Here is a 14993-nt window from a genome sequence, read left to right as displayed (position 1 = left end):
GAGCACAACAAGAAAGCATTACCCCCACTAGTCCCATATATTCAAGAGCAGAGATGTGAAAGCCATGCAAATCACAGGTGTGTCCTTGATCAGACTGTCATTTAAGAGCCAAGCACACAATGTCTCCAGGACTAATTCCTGCCTACTTGAAACTGAGGGCTACAGGGAGAGCTGAGCTTAACAGGAAGCCATGGGCTTTTTCAGCTGCTTCCTTGGTATTTAAGGAACATCAAAATTCATACCCCATTGTATTTTTATCTCTTTGAACATAAATTGTATGTAATCACTTAAAAGGAGCTTTTCTTAAGGTGCCTTCCAGCCAATTTTTACCAGAAATTATCACCATCAAAAAATCCTGAAAGTCAGCATCCCACTTCTCAGGTGTCTCAAATAATTATGATCCCCCTGCAGAGCACATCAGTATCCACCTGAATACTACCTAGAAATGGCAGACTGAGAACACTACGGGAATTTATCTTCTAAAAGGATAGGCTCTGATTATCTCTCTAACATTCAAACTCCTCATGGCCTGTAGCATTTGGGAGCTATATTTTGGTACTTATAGAACAGAGCTCTACAGAAATGAAAAATAAGCCAATGGGAAAACTATCTAGTTGTAATAAGAGAGATGAACACGAGTCACAGAATACAAGAAAACCTTTATTCTTTAAAATAGAAGGAAGAAACTACCTAAATGCAAGCAAGAGATTGGGGGTTTTTTGCTTGCATATTTATGTGCAATAATAACCTTTCACAAGTGCTTAAAACTCCCCCTCCCCTTCAACTTTCTACTTTTTCTTCCTTGGCCTGTATATATAAATGCACCTTGTAATGCAGGAAACACTGCCAAATGTTTCCCTGGGAAAAACACCAGAGTAATAAGAGTTTGGAAGAAATCTGGTGCTCAAACTAGAAGATGTCAACATATTTGAATGAAACTGGGCATAAGCCACAGCAAAATACAAAAATTGAAACTAGTTTTGGGGGGGACAAAAAAGCATGCTTCCAGTTAGGTCTGTTAATAGGGAACCTTGGCTGCTGAGTACCTCAAACATTTTAGCTTTCCAAAAGGAAACATTACCTTTGTAAGAGACTTTCTTTCTCCTGTCTGTCTAATAGGGAGTGGCACATTTCAGGCATTCAGAGCATAAAGCAATGACAACAATGCAGAGTCACATGAAGCTGTTCTGTGCCAGCTGTGTAAGCTTCCTGAAATTTCATTCACTAAAAGGTCAAGAACTTGTGGTACTGTACACGAGGCCTTTTAGAAATTATCTGGAGTTCAACTGCATGTAAGATTTTCCTTGTGGTTCAGTACAAAACTAATATTTCACTGATTTGCTTGGCAATGTGACATGTCATCCACATACATTCTGCCGTGCAGGAAATGGATTTGGTCTTTCGTGTTGTTTTTGGAACCAAGTGGCTCTCTGCCTTAGGAAAAAAGTTATAGTGGGTATGATGGACAAAAGAAATTTCCAATTTTACCTACGCAAATCAGATTGATTGTAATGATCCTTAACAAAGAAGCTATCCACCTTGAAAACTATTAAAAAAATAATCACAATTCAGATTGTAAGTTCATAATTTTATGAAAATGATGTCATCTAACCTGAAAATATCAAGGATTTGGAAAATGGTATTCTGATGAGCCTAATCCTAATGTGCTTGGTTATAAACAAACATACATAACCCAGCAAAATGTAGCCTCTGGCTTAAAAAGAATCCTGTATTAAAGCCATAGGTAATCTGTCTTACATAATGCTATTTGCATTTTGTAATCCTGTTAAAAATACTTGTGACATCAAATCAATGTCTTCTATTCACAAATGCAACATGCAAACCAGGAGTTGCACTCATGTAGCAGAACTTCTTTTGGGCTTTTTCTTTATTTTATGAGCAGTTCTTTTGTAGTGTTTGTGGTATACATAAACAGCACAGTGGTATGAATTGAAGTTTAGTCTTTTAGTACAAACATAAATTAAATTAGAGAACTATCACCACTTCTCCTAGGAAATTAAACTAGAACCTGATGTTTGTTTGGCAAATTATTCACATCCATGGGAGATGGGATTGTAACACAAAGTTTTGCCATTAATAAAGCCCATTATAACTTTAGGGTGGGAAGTTAATATTAAACCTTATGCTAACCCACCTTATCCCTCTTAAATTCTGAACAGCATTTCAGTTTGTAGCATCAAGAAGTCCCAGGATGCAGGCAGACACCCAAATACAGTACACAATTCAGCCTTAGAATTTCCTAGAGAGTTGACTTCATTCATCCCCCTCTGCACAGAAGCACATATTCTGGGTAGATAAACACTTATCTTCTATGTAACACTCTACAGCTCTCTAAGTAGATGTGTTTAAGCACCTGAAGTCTAGAAGAGTTCTCCAGGAGAACTGGACAAGTCAGACATGATGGGGATCAGAACTACTCCTGAGAAGCAGAAACAGTGACACTCCTGCCCACTTTCTCCTCAGCCAGGTGGTTAGAGCACATACCTAAGGATGGGAGATCTAACTTCAAGCCCCACAAGAGAGGAGCTGGTTGAGCAGGGCTGATGATAATTTACTATAGAATGCAGGCTCATCAGAGTGTGATCTCCCAGCCATTCCCTGTTGCATAGGGGCTCAGAGCTGATGGAAGCTTTCATATAGCATATCCAGGGTCCTGGCAGTTAGGACACAGAGAACAGAAGTGACTGAGACCCTGTGAAGGCCAGCAAAAAAACAGAACCAAGATCTCCAACTTCTGTGCCCTAATCACTGGAAAAAGAGTGTTCTTCCTTCCAATACTGCTGAAATGTCCACCCACAGAAGAACTATAGACAGACTTGTTCTGAAATGGAGAGAGGACATGTTGCAGAGTTAAAGAGCAGTTAAGGCTGGAAGGGACTTCTGGAAGTCACCTGGTTTAAACAGTTGCCTCCCACCCTGTTCAGCACAGGAACAAATTCAAAGTACCCTAATGATTCCTTAATGCTTTTAATGAAAGAAATACAAGCACTTCTTTGGACTGGTCTTGATCGAGTTCTTACTTCTCATCAGGAGGCAAAATGCTAAAAACAAAGTTGTACTGGGCAGGCTGGCTCGCTACCCTATACCAAATAGTTCAAATTCTGGTACAGCTGAGTTTAAGTTAGGAGGACAGGATTTCACTCTTAGTATGCACAAACACACACAGAGAGCTATGTTTACAGGTATGTTCAATTATTACACTAACATTCTCAGAAAGATATTCTAGAAAGTCCAGTAGCTTTCCAAGCCCTGAGCTGGTTTAGTTTTAAGTATGATGTTCCCTTCAAATTTGCAAATACAAGTGCTGCATGTCCTACCAAGTCTGGCATTCACTTAGCATAATAACAAAGATCCATCTAGCCCAAGGTCTCATCTCTGACAGCAGCTAGAAGCAGATGCTCAAGGGAGGAGGATTTGTTTGTGGCAATACTCTCCTAGCCTTCATCAGCTGAAAGCTCAGAGGCTTGCTGCAATTTCCCATTGCTCAATTCTACTGCTACACCGTCCTGATGAAGTACTAACATTTTTACACCATTGCTGTCATCAGAATAAAAGACCTCCAATTTCAGAAGCTATAGTACGCTATTTGAAACATTACATGCTGTTAGTGGCAATGGCTGTAAAGTTAGCAATAAACACTATTATAGAAACTACACTGAAGACATACTGTGCTTCCATAAAAAAGGCAAAATACCGTAAAATTTTTCCAGAAGCTTTTTCAAGTCTGTACCAGTTCCTTTATCTTGATTTTACTATCAAATTACGGTCTAAAACAATAAACTCTATATTGTGGCAAGGTCTACGGAATTTATAATTGTGGAGAAAAAAAAAAAGAATGAAATTCAAGCGTGTCCTATAGTCGGAGTCCTAGGTAACAGGACTGTGTCTGTGTGCATACCCAGCAGACCTATTCACCAGCTCCTGGCGTGGTGCAGGAACTGTTCAGCTGAAATCTCTCAAATCAGCCCCTTGTGCCCCCCGCGCAGCATGGTGACTGACCGAACTTCCACCTGCCTCGACAAGGTAGCTAGTAAACAGGACCTCTCCAGTTGGGAATCGTGGACAGTCCCTGAAGTTTCCCCAGGCTGCTCCTGCTGGGCATAGGCCAACTGATAAGAGTTGCTCATATGCTTAAATGGATGAATAGCATCCCAGGTCGAGAATCCGACATTCACAGAGACTCCCCACGGCAGCCAAAACTGTTCCTAGTTACGTAGTGGTCTCCTGTATATAAGCAAGACAGCCAGGAAATGTTTCATACAGAGCGTAACGTAACCAAGAGAAACAGATCATGTATAAACAGCAGAAAACATTTTGTGGAGTCTCATCTAATCCAGCTGAAGAGACTCCCATCACCATCCGGTAAAGGACCATCAGACCCTATCGAGAGATTAGATTCCCCAGATGAGCATTACCCAACACAACAGAAACCAGTCAATTACTTTTCCCATCCACCCTTTAAACAAACAGCTCTCTGACTGTGCAACAATATCGGGAAAGTTATTTGGAGACAAAGGATTACATTGTCTTTTTCAAGGAAGACACTATGGTCACTTCCCAGCATTTGCCATCATATTAAGCCTACTTCCTCTGCACCTGTATTGCTTCCTTAATGGTTTCCAGATTAAAGTTTTTGGCATAATACCTAGAAACATTTGTTTTAGCAAAGCTGCACTGAACTAAATGATGGAAAGTGACCAAAAGCCCAATTCAAGCTTCAGATTAATCCTAGAGGCATTACTCCCATTTTACATAGACCAGACATGTCTATTTCTGGCAGACCAGAAAAAGCCCTACAGACTGAGACATTTTCATGTATTCTTAAAGTAATGACACCAGATGGAAAAAATAAAACCCCACACATTTCTCACACATTCTTCTCAAATAATTGAAGTAAATTCACTGTATCACCAGTGTTCCTGCAAGTACTTTAAAATACTACCCAGACAGGATTAGAACAGTGTTTCCTGAGTGAAGGTTGCATCTACCACTTATTACAAGTTCTCAGATCAGTCCAAGTGTAATCAGCTTCACAACTCTTGCTTCTCGAAAAAACCAACACCACCACCCAAGTTTGCTTTTATTTTTATTTCTTTATGTACACCATTAAGTGATTCCAACAGTTTTCCTTAGATATGACCTTTATACCATGACTGTCTTGAATTGATAGCAATGGGTGGCAGTGTATCTTACACACAGGTTACACCTTAGGACTAGCTGGGAACTGGTGCTGATGCGCAATACAGTCACCACCTTGTAAGGTATCATTCCCACCTGCATCTCCCCCCGCCGCCAACTTTAAACAGCACAGTTAATTTTCAGTTATCCAAGGCAGTAAAGGGGTAAGATAATCAAGAAAAAACCCCACAGGGATAACACGTGTACATGTAATAAGTTACAGAAGAACACTCAACAGCATAACTGATGCCAAAGAGGTCAGTTATACTGTTGACTATGAATGGACACAAATCTCTTGACTAATACTGACCTCAAATCAGATAGCACTGCATAAAAGTAACTCTACTGCTCTCTGACCTAAGCTTGCCCAAAGGAAGCCAATTTGGGCACATCTACATTTTTAGTACAGTTAATACATAAACTGAAAAACAAATACAAATAAATTAACCTTAGCAGAAACCACAGCTTGGAGAATAAACAGAAATACATATAATGGAAAGCCTTTTATTTAAAACTATTGTATGATGATACTTGTAATGATTACAAATTGCCAGCATAGCGTTAAAACCATTACCAATCCTCAGGACAGTTGGCTAGATGTGTAGGGAAGCTCCAGTCCCCAATCCCCCCTTCAAAATGTAATTAAATAAGGTCTCAAAACTCATCACCTTTCTGTCATCAAATTTTTGTATTTGTTACTCTAATAATTTGATTACAACAGAATATCATCCATTCATGCTGAAGATCAAGTCAGTGAGGATAATCTGGCCATGCTGGTTCTCCAAACTCTACAATGGTGCCAACTCCCTCAGCCATCCGTAGGATATTATATTTTCTTTACAATATAGTTATTGGCCTTCCAGCGCTGAAGCACTATTCAGAATTAAACTAGCTGGATATAAATCCAAGTTTTCCTTTCCACATCCCCAATAAGATTAAGGACCTTAAATCCAGCTTCATTAACAGCAAAGAAAACTTTTGATGAGTGAGGCATACTATATGAAAAGCTTCTGAAAATGGCATACTTATACTAAACATGTCCTTTCAAACACTTGTTTTTAAACTCTGGTACTGAACAGTATAACAATAATATTTTTTTCTGACCAATGTGAATATATTCAGTGGAGCAAGCTTTAATATTCTTTAAAAACTTAAGTGCTAAAAAACTATACTGCATAGTACTCATTAATTCTGTCTAGGAGCTGTAATCATAAATTAGAATCTCATTAGGCCTGGTAGTGTACACACAGATAGCCACAGCCTCAAAGAACACACAGAAATTTGCAAAATAATTTTATATGAAAACTCAAAAGTCTTTATACACCAAACAAAGGTTTTAAGATACTTACTTCAAAGTCTGTCTAATTATATTTAAGTATGTAAACCTTCTTAAAAGGAACCTTTAAATTTTGTTTTACAGTTCTGTGCCTACTATTACACAATTGCACTCAAAGTAAGATTTACATACTAATTACTTGCCTGTGCCTGAATAGCAGGTATTTAAAAATCTATCATAGGATGGTAGAAACAGCAATGAAGGGATAAAGACAAGGGAACTAAAAAAAAAAAAAATGTTGCTCTTCTGGGTCCTACTTACAGACTTGCAAGTGTTTCATTTTGGACTCTGCACAAGTCTTTGAGGATTAGTGTTCAAAAATTGAATTACGTTAGCAAGGTTGAGTTAGATTTTGTGTTCCATCAGAAGAGTGATGAGTTGTTTTTTCCAGCAATATTTACTGTTAAAAATTATCAATAGCTCTATTTTTGATAGGTAATATTTCATGTTGAACGGCAATATATTTAAAAGTACATAAAATGTTGTAAATTCCAAGTCATATTTCAAGGCAGTGCCAACGCAATATCAGTTTAGTTCCTTTTTTTGTTTATTATAAAACTAAATTAATGTTGAAACTGGGGAAAAATTATTCTAATTATAATCAATTCATTATGAAATGCAAATCTGTAATTCCACTAATCTGAAATCTATTTTTGAAAAATACCAAATATTAGTCAAAGTAGTGCATTATCTCACCAAAGTGAATTATAAATTATTTCCCACAACCACAGATAAAACCTCTCACTACTGAAAGCAAATATTCAACTATTTTTATAGACATGCATTCAGAAACAGATGTGTCACTCCATCCTTTATCATCCAGGATAAGTCAGGCACTCAACTTTAGGGATCAGCATTATTCTGCATCTTCAGAGAAACACGTGCTTGTACTAACTTGCAATTTCATTTCAGCATTCCGTCACAATTCAGATCTTGTGTGTGTGTATATATATATATGTATATAAATGTGTAGAATAACCACTGGAGCCTAGATCAAGACACTATCAGTGAAAGGTCACTTTTCCACTTGTGAGCAGCAAGACAAGGAACAGACATACAGTCTGTATGAGAAGAATCTTACAACTGATTCTTTTTTGCACTATGGTTTTAACTTAATTCTTCACCAATTCAGAAAATACTTCACAGTTACGAACATCATTCACTAAAACGATAGCTTGAGATTTTGTTTGAGTAAACAAGAAATCATAGCTTTATTCTGATAGCAGCTATTTGTATGTAATTAAATAGACCTCTTTGCTCTCTCTCCCCTCACTTATCTTCCACACTTTCTTCTGGTTTCAGCACTTTCTTACTCTTCTCTCTTCCATTCCAATTAATACATTGTTTTATTAGCAGTCAAACCAGGAAGCTACATATTAGTTTGCAATTTGAACTTTCCCATCTAAAATAATAAAAATACTGGTATTTATTTACTTTAGCTTGCTGTGTGAAAATTCTTTGTCATGAGTATGGTTAGTAACTGTTGGCATGTCTTTCAATACAATCTCAGTTAAACTAAGCAGGGCGGGGGTGGAACTCACAGAAATCCTTGATTCTTTTACAACAGCTTTACCTCAGAAAAGAAATGAAACACACATAAGTGTCTATATAACATAAAGAACATAAAGGCTAATCTTCCTCCTAATGCTAACTTTTGCATTAGCCCTGGCACCCATTTAACTTCCAACAGATTACAGCTATTGCATGTGTTCTAAGCAGTAAGTGTTTCTGTCACTGTATTCAAGGCACAGAATTCAGCCCTTGTAGAGAGTTGTCAAGTCTCCTAACTTTAACTGAATTTTTAAAAAACCCAGATGCAAAAGTCAACCAATTATTAAGAGCAACTCAGATTTATTTGTAGATGTTTCTAGGCTTCTAGACATACAGGGAGAAGGAAAAAAAAAAAAAAAAAGAAGCTAGTACACATTAGCCAAGTGAACTATGAAGATACAAATCTTAATAAATCATTAACTCCTATGATACTTTTGAATATCTGATGCTGTCAATTCTGCTAGTACATTTCCCTGGATGCAATGAGAAACCTACTCCCATATTTCAATGCCAAGGGAGTAAGAAGGTTGTGAAGAAGTACATAAAACTTCAGAAGTAACTTGGAGAAATTCCTCCAGATAAAGTTTTGAGAATGATATCTGCAAACCATCTTACAAAGGACCTCTCCAGAAATCCTGCTGTTAAGGGAATTGTGCCTGCTGGAAATGACAGTGGGGAAATTGGAAACCTGTGGCAGCATTTCAGGCTATTTTGATGATGCTTCACTTCAGCACAATTGGTAGAATTGAGATCCCCAGAGAGCAACCAAAGTTCTTAAGACTTGCCTCTAAAGAATACTGTGACTTTGAAACAATGGGATAAAGACTTTGCTTTCCTTACAAAAACTGCCTAGGTTTTAGAGGAAAATAATTCAAAGAAAAGACACTACTGCTGTAACTTGAGATAGTTGGTGCATGAGCAGTAAAAGCCAACACATGACATGCTTTAATTAAGCACCTACATTCCTAGCAAGAAAGCCAAATAAAAATTACTGAACATCGTCCTTCACTAAAAACTACAGTACAGCATTCCTAAAAAAGGCTACTTTATTGAAGTATTTAATTTTAGGCCCATAATGTTAAATATTTTCCATGATATTCTGAAGAGCAAAATTACACACTTTAAATAACATAAATGTTATTAATAAGGAAAAGGAAAAGAAGAACATGCAAATGCTGGGGGATCTTTGTGAAAAAAGTGAACTTTAATTCAGAGAGAATTAAATTATTCTTTAACTACAATAAAGAAACTATTGAGAAAGGAGTCTATTTTTCACTTCCAAATGAAGATGGACAGAGTACTGGAAACCATGCTTTAATTAAAATTACTGGACTCAATATAAAGGTAAATGGGTTAAGTTTAACAACTCATTATTTATAGCTTAAACTACATGATCTGATGAACTGTTCTGTCTTCCATTGCAGGAATACAAAACCACAAGTGACTTCTAAGCAGATTTACTTTCATCTTACAATGACAAAATACAATACTACTTAATGTTTATGAAATTCCATGCATCTATACTGTGTTATTTATTCAGTCATTATCTCACTGTATTTTTACAGGCACAGGCAGTCTTCTTTCTAAGGATTTTGGTTTGAAGTCATTAAACAATGTGTCTGCCCTCTGGTGGTCACACTCACCTTTATATGTTCCCACATTTTTTATCTTTTTTTTTTTTTTTTTTTTTAAGTTAAAAATGCACTTTATACAACTACCACCTACAAAGTCTAGCAGATAATTTAGCTTTCAGTCACCCTGGCTGGCTTGCTTTCCTGTTATGTAATTGCTTATATTTCAACTTTATCATACAGAAATAGCCCATACGTAATTTAAAATGTTCCTCTTTTTGTCCGCATCTAGAACCAAGTCTAGACACCAATTTTTAAAGTACTCAAACTACAGGAAAGCAGAAAACTTGCAAAAACTCCCCAGAATAACACCTGAAATTGCAATTTATATTGATGATATGAGATTACATGTTTGGTTTTGTCTGGGAGAAGATGTTACACCTTGTAATACATCAAAACGTTGGCTGCTAGACTCTAATGTCCATAAATACATGGAATGCTTCCGAGGGAAAAGATCAGTATTTAAAAGACTATTTGCACATTAAAGGTGCCAGAGTTGTACTATACAGAAAATTCTATGACTTTGCACATCATGCAAGATCGGTATGGACAAAAAAAATGCAGTAAGTAAGGACCAGGGTCTGTAGTCCAGTTATTAGCACTGCTCCTCTGACAGCCACGTGTTAGTTCATGTGACAGGGGAGCAGTCATGCAGCTTCCTTACTTTGTATTACATATCCAGGAAAAAGTTAAAGAAAACGGTTCCCCAGCTCTAAGCCTTCACTGTCAGAGAAGCAGTAGGTGGAATCCTCTCTCCCTCATTATCTGATGCTTTTAAAGACATCAGATGATGTATAAACCACACAAACTTCAGGAGGATTCAAAACACACTTGGTATACAGAACACTGACATTGGATTTGTTAGCTATTTTAGATGTCTAACTAAAAACCAGCTCATGAGTAGATAAAAGCAAGGCAAACAATACCTAAGGTACATGCAGCTCTAATATGAAGGGTGGGTTCCTTCACGCTCCCACAGATGTCCCAAACACCCTTGTATTACTTGGATGGGGTGGCAGTAGTAGTGATAATAGTTCTCACCTGCCCCTATGTCCTTATCAAACCTATGCCAAGGGAAGAATAGCGACACATGCAACAGAAAGAACTCAGAAGATTGTAGATTCTGTGCAACAGCCCCAAGAACATATGCTCCCCCTTCTACCTTCATTGCCAAGATATTCCCTATCTTGGGGCATCTCTGAACTTCACTATAAATGAAACATAAATAAATATGGTGGTAAATGGAAGTGGGAATCTTTTACATCTGGTGAAAAGACCATATCCTGTCCAACATCTCCGGTCACAAGGGCTCTTGTCTTCACAACGTACAGACCTGATCACTGTAATACTGAAGTGATTTCCCCACACTCCAGAGAACGCAACGACTTCCTCAAAACATGACATCACGCTGCAACACATCACGATGCAGACTCTGGCTTTTAGTGTTACTCGGAACTCAATTCATGATGTGGAAAATGGGTTGCCATTATGTTGTGAACTGATTTAACAACAACAAATAAAGCTAATCACACTGGAACCATTAAATTGCTCACCATCCATGGAGAACACAACTCTTCACAGCAGCCAGACCCAGAACACAAAATTTAGTGCTCCAAGACTCAAGAATGACTAGAGGCCTCAGTTTATCCAACACTACATGCAAAAACTCTATTTCTCTTCTTTTGTCTTTTAATGCAGAGTTCCCCTGTTGTAAACTTACCCAAGTCCTGTACAATTTTGAAAGGATGGGAAAGGAAAACGAATATCTCTCCCTTTTCTGAGCTTCGGTAAGAAATACCTAGTCAGAACAGATTAAAAAACAGTAAAATGGCTAGCACAGCCTATTAACATCTCATCTCACCCAAAGCAAGAAACAGATTTTCATTGTATGAGGCCATGCAACAATTGCAACAAAATTACCAAATTCAGCTGAGCAGACAATGCAAAAATACCTTCCATTTTCAAAAAAAGAGCAGCAACTCAAGGAGGTTAAACTTCCTATTGTATATTTACTTTGTCCGGACACCACAGCGTTGGTCTGCGGGGGGGGGGGGGGGCTTAGTGGAGGGACCCACAGATTCCAGCTTACTCCAAGTGGCAGTAACCAAGTCACCAAACCTGTTTATCCGACCCAAAGAATAGCCATGGCCAAGTTTACCTCTTCCTGATATCACTTGAAAATTGTAACTGGGAAGGCACATCAAGCACCTCCTGCATTTTGATCCCCCTAGAGATGTGAACAGCAGCAGGGTAGGAAACCCCACTTTTTAGTCCTTCTAAACACTGGAGAAGTAGTGAAGAGGACCACCTATCCTGTTACAAAGGGTAACTTGTGGTGTACAAGCCTACTGATGAACAACACTAAATTCTTAAATACTCATGAAAAGCCCTCTAAATGATAGGGAATATGCTATGAAGATAACAGGCGTATGTAATGTTTTCCTTCAAATTGCTTGATTTGATACTTCCTAGCAAAAAAAACCCAACCCTTCACCGATAGTAAGACAAATTCTTGTTTTTCTTCTGCTGCTCTGCTTGAAGTAACTTACTTCCCTGCTTTTGACATGCTCTTCAAAATTCCTCCCTCCCTCAGGACTGGTTACACTTCCCACCTCACACCGAGGAGCTATCCCCTGCTTCATCCCACACACTTTTATACATGAGTTGTATGTACATTCCCTCTCGATGTGTTCTACTCAGAGCTCCCCAGACTGTTGCCTTCTCCCTTTAAGATTGCCAGTGAATTTTATTCCCAACTCCCTCATTTCTACCACTTCCTTCTAATGTAAAAGTCAATAATACATTGTGTTCTTCATCCTTCTCCTCGTACAGTAGTCCTCTTCGTGGATTTTTTTTTTTTCCATAACTCATTATCTTCAGCCTCTTTCTTTGAATTTTGTTCATTTCTACTACCCTGCCCATGCTACAATGCTCAGCAGGAAGACTTCCCTCGGCCAGTGCCTATGCACTGGTCGGTTAACTCCATGGTATTATTCTCCACCAGCAGAACTGTTCCCCGACTCCAAATCTTGTACAACAGCTAGCTTGTGCACTAACGGATTATATACAATGCCTTTGCGTACACACAGACACACACGGAGCCCTACAGTGTTGTGACACTGTAAAAGCAACTCCTTTACATGAACCCTCAGAATCAAGCTGGGCAAGCGCAGCAACACTGAAAACACGGAAAAAGGGAAGTTAGTAGCAAGAGGCACAGTTCAGAAAAACAAAGAAAATCTGTACTCATGTATAAACACTGTCAGCTCCTCACTTAGGTAACAGCCTAAAGGAAAATGGTATGTTAATATTTTGGGTGGCTGTCCGGAAAAGCCTAATTAGCGGCCAAAGACTAATTCATACAACCAGGAAGTTATGGATCGACTTTCTTCCTCAAACAAGCTATTAAACAGTAACAAACACATACTTTAAAGCAGAGGAAATTAAAAGGTCATATATACCTAACAGTGCAGACAAAGTATTAGGACAACTGTCTTCCCACTGGGACGCATCCAAATTCAGAAGTCTTACACGAGTATTCACAGAATTTAGAGAGACTACATTCATACTAATTCTGTCTGATTTAATTGACAATTTAGACAGCTAGTTCCTTTCTAATGCAGCTGTTTTTTAAAGTTATCACGTCCTCATAAGTTGAACTGGTCTTTTTTTCCTTGCTTGGCTATTTTTGTGCATCCGAGATGCTCTGCATGAAATGCTGCTTTTTATATAAAGTTTGGTTGCTTAAAGTAGAATGGGGGTACTGTGAGCTCTTACAGAAACATTTTATAATTCAAGCTGTTATGCTTCCATACTAAAAAGTTAACAAGGGGAAAGCTGTAATCACATTATGAATTGAGCCATTTCAAAACCGAAACAGGGTAGGAAAACAGTGTATTCACAAAATGAATACTAAGATACATTTATCCCGATTCATACAGCAAAACAAAAAAAATTGAAAGCTTCTTACAACAGTTAATAGAAGATCCAGATGAACATTTCTGTACTTATTCAACATTTACTAGAAGGGAGAAGCTAAAGAGCAATCCAGAGGAGTATTTGCAATGCAATTAGGCTAGACAAGTAAGTCTGAATGTATGCCAGCTGCAGGGGCCTGCCCTTAATTCACACAATCAAATGTCTAGTGTGTCGCACAGTGTCTAGCATCAGTATCTCCAGCATTAAAAGTCTCATCAGATATGTACTTGTTTACTGAGCATCTTAATCGGGGTCTGAACACATATCTAGCTGTACCTTCTAGCAGTCTATATGCCAGTCCATCACCATCTGTCAAGTTAAAGCTTCCACAGATAGAAAAAAAAAAATCAATTCAAACAAATGCGTTCAGCACTCAAACTAAGCTATCATTCACATTTCAATATAAGACTTGAATTCCTTTTCAGTGTTCTTCAACTTTGACCCAGCTCTACCCCCTCCTTCACTGAAAAGGGCAAAGACAACAGCCCAGCAAGTGGGACAGGCAAAACAGACCTCCTTTGTTCACTTTTTCCCTTTCAGTTTTCTATTGAGGTAAATAACTGAAAGCTCAGCCAGCCTCCAGTAGCTCAGAAGAAAGCAATATAGCTAGCTTGCAACTATCCTTTCCTGGTTAACAAACAGTAGGACAAAACTTACGGTGCATCATGTTAACCCTATTATTGGAGATTAACTCTTCACAAATTCCCTTAATATTATATTTACAAGACTATATTCATAAATGCAAAAGTTACAATGTCTTTAATACTAAACTGAATAGGCAACACACATACTTACCAATTTAAAATGCAACAAATTATCACTGCGGAGAAAGTATAACTGAATTTTTTGAATACTATCAGCCCACTCAGGAAGGCAAAATCAAATTCATTGCATATTGCCCAGCAGACAACCTCCTACATTATTCCCTCAGCTTACATTACAGAGATATACTTTCTCTGTACGGCTTCCCATTTTGCCAACTCTGTTCATAAAACAAAACAAAATGAACATATCCAGTGAAAACTGAATAGCACAGGTTTACTGTACAATTCCAATATAATGGAAGGTAAGTCATCGCTATTCAAGGTGATTTGGGACAAATGAATAAAACTACAGACTAACAGCAATTCCTCAGCCGCAGGCAAAACAGATTTAATTTTTAGGCTCATTGAGCTATTTCAGCTGTGCGATAATCTTTTAACAAAACCCCAAACCCTTAGTGTATTCAGTATGTTTTATGTCCAGATACCATGGAGAGTCATTTCCCTACAGCAGGAAAAATGGGGAGACTAGCATTA

At 38.0% G+C, this 14993-nt stretch overlaps 1 protein-coding gene across 33 annotated transcripts in view; it reads right to left on the bottom strand.

Moving 5' to 3' along the window:
• Window positions 1–14993, bottom strand: part of NRCAM (neuronal cell adhesion molecule) — a 166622-nt gene that overhangs the window by 148989 nt on the left and 2640 nt on the right. The gene's annotated exons all lie outside the window — the stretch shown is intronic.

The sequence above is a fragment of the Aquila chrysaetos genome, chromosome 5 (genome assembly GCF_900496995.4).
Source record: "Aquila chrysaetos chrysaetos chromosome 5, bAquChr1.4, whole genome shotgun sequence".
Classification (NCBI taxonomy): Eukaryota; Metazoa; Chordata; class Aves; order Accipitriformes; family Accipitridae; genus Aquila; species Aquila chrysaetos.
Note: the sequence above shows the minus strand (reverse complement) of the source record. Positions and strands in the feature narration are given on the sequence as shown.